Raw genomic sequence first — 2,652 nt, 5'->3', positions numbered from 1 at the left:
GTCAGTGTTACACAACAGCTCTCGGATAAAGAAGCAGCCCAAGACTTTGACGTGAATATGTACATCCTTGGCCTTATATGCTAAGCTGAAAGCTTCGCGTGAACAAAACTCGTTCCCAGACAATTCAATTCTATTTGTTTTGCCATATCCAGGACCTCCTGCATTTCCCAATTCCCAGGTGGCACTGCTTGAAGGTTTCTGGGCCTTTTTGACTTTTTTCTTTCAAATATGTACAAATATAGCAGAATTCCTCCTTGTGTCCGTGGGTTCTCAAAAGAAAGGCATTTGGAAATTCTCTCCGCTGCCCTGCGTCTGGACTTGCCCTATTTATTCCCTAAGTCTGGGTGGGAGGGAATACGTCACTCCATTTAAAGTTGATGGAGTTTTGAAGTCGCTGTTTTAAAACCCCTTTGTGGATATAATAATCGTCAAGCGAGAAATAGAGATGGGGTGTGGAATCAGAGCAGGACAATCTCAGAATCTGGGACGCACGGAAAAAGCTGGAAAATGGATGTTGGCAGAGCCTCCGACCCAGCATGGTGTGAAGTTCAGCGAAAGCTGGCGGCTGCCTCCGGGCTGAAAAGCACTTTTTTCGGAGTCATTATCGCTGCTACGTACGTCGGAGACTTGAGACTTTCTCAGGACTATCCTGGTGGGGGCAAGCAACTCTCACCGAAGTCGCTGTTGGGTGGACCTTGGAGCAAGCTACCAGGAAAGGGAAGGTCCTAGAATCAAAAACGGCGCTATTGAGACTACATTCTGTTACTCGTCTAATGAAGCCACCACACAGTATCCAGTCTTGCAACCTCGGAGATAATGACATTCAATCCAGTGGACTTTCTCTAGCTAACTCTTAAATTAAAAAACTGTAATAAAACAAAGCAAAACCAACAAGAAAAATAGCAATAACATTTTATAAAAGAACCCAGAAACTTTAAGGGTCAGGGGGTGTAGCTCAGTGGTAGAGCGCGTGCTTCGCATGTACGAGGTCCCTGGTTCAATCCCTGGCACCTCCAATTTTTCCTTTAGCCAATCCGTCCTCTTTCATTACGGACCTCCAGTTACTTGGAGGAAAGAGATCTCAGGTCTTTTTGGGTGAGTGATTGGAAGAACTTGGATAACCCAAACCGCGTCTCTTAAGGAACGCGGAGCATGCCAATGTGAACTTTGAAAACACATTTGCAAGTTTGAGGGCCAGATGCTATCAGCATGCAGGGAGAGTTCGATTTGGTAGGGGCTTAGGCTTAAAGTCTTAAAGATTTTCTTCTTGACGCCAGATTTTGGCAGAGTGATGAGTCTGGTAGATAGTAAATAGATTCTCATTGAAGATTTTGACAACTGTGTGATAGAAAACACTTAGTTGAAATAAAATTGCAAGAGTATTAGTGGGTGATGGGTTAAAATTTCTTCTTCACTACATTTCTTACACTTGCCTTCTGAAAAATCAAGTTTCTTGTGTTTACAGTTGTACAGTCATAAAGTAGATTTTATGAGTTAACAGCACACCAAAGATCCCTGCGGTAGATGCAGCCAAAGGGGCAGTGTGTGTGTGTGTGTGTGTGTGTGTGTGGTGGCGGGTGGGGAACAGTTTAAGCATAGACAGATGCGTAAGTTTCTTGAGTTTCCTAAAATAAACACTGGCGGTATAAAAAAGGGGCCAGTAAAAATGATAAGACGGAAGAACTACTTTGTTTCTAAGCATAGTTCTGCACTGGAAGAATGTACCAAAATCAGTTCCATTTTTGTTTCCTTTTGGATGCTAGTTCACTTATCAAAGCAGGGGACAAAAAGTGAAAAAGTTGGAATTCTGCAGAGAGTTTACATCTGGAGCTCTGGATTTTCCCGTGTCTGGGGAGAAGGCCTTTGAAGTGAGGGTAGCAGGAAGACTGGAAATGCATTGATATAGATTTCTGGAAAACATAATAAAACTTGGCCTTAGACTGATTTTGGACCCTGGGATTCATTGTTCTACTTCACATATCTTCCTACCTGTCAGCTTGCTCCAAGGTCCGCTCCACAGCCGACTCCCTGGCGAGCACTTCTATTCACAAAGCCCCAGGAATGAAGCATTTTCTTGCCTCTTCAAGTTGCCCCTTTCTCTCAACTTCTTCTTCTGCCTAAGGACACCAAAGGTAACACAAAAAGAAAATCAGCCGGGCGCGGTGGCTCAAGCCTGTAATCCCAGCACTTTGGGAGGCCAAGACGGGCGGATCACGAGTTCAGGAGATCGAGACCATCCTGGCTAACACAGTGAAACCCAGTCTCTACTAAAAAATACAAAAAAACTAGCCGGGCGAGGTGGCGGGCGCCTGTAGTCCAGCTACTCGGGAAGCTGAGCCAGGAGAATGGCGTAAACCCGGGAGTCCGAGCTTGCAGTGAGCCAATATCCAGACCCTGCACTCCAGCCTGGGCGAGAGCGAGACTCCGTCTCAAAAAAAAAAAAAAAAAAGAAAAGAAAAAAAAAAAAAAGAAAAGAAAAAGAAAATTAAAGAAGTCAAGTTAAATGCTGCTTGGGGAACTTTAGGTCCTTACGGAGGATGTAAAACAGAAATGTAAAGAATTCACAAAACCTAGCCTGAAATGCAGAGCGACAGCGTGTGTCTGGCACACCTGGGGTGGTTACCCAGCCCGGACCAGCAGCTGCTTTTCCAT

General features: G+C 44.7%; 1 non-coding gene across 1 annotated transcript; it reads left to right on the top strand.

Moving 5' to 3' along the window:
• The first annotated feature begins 944 nt into the window (after nucleotides 1–944).
• Nucleotides 945–1,016, top strand: TRNAA-CGC. Its single transcript has one exon. It is a non-coding gene; the product is annotated as a tRNA-Ala (tRNA).
• The last annotated feature ends 1,636 nt before the right edge of the window (nucleotides 1,017–2,652 follow it).

Source organism: Trachypithecus francoisi, unplaced genomic scaffold (genome assembly GCF_009764315.1).
Source record: "Trachypithecus francoisi isolate TF-2019V2 unplaced genomic scaffold, Tfra_2.0 Lachesis_group10, whole genome shotgun sequence".
Classification (NCBI taxonomy): Eukaryota; Metazoa; Chordata; class Mammalia; order Primates; family Cercopithecidae; genus Trachypithecus; species Trachypithecus francoisi.
Note: the sequence above shows the minus strand (reverse complement) of the source record. Positions and strands in the feature narration are given on the sequence as shown.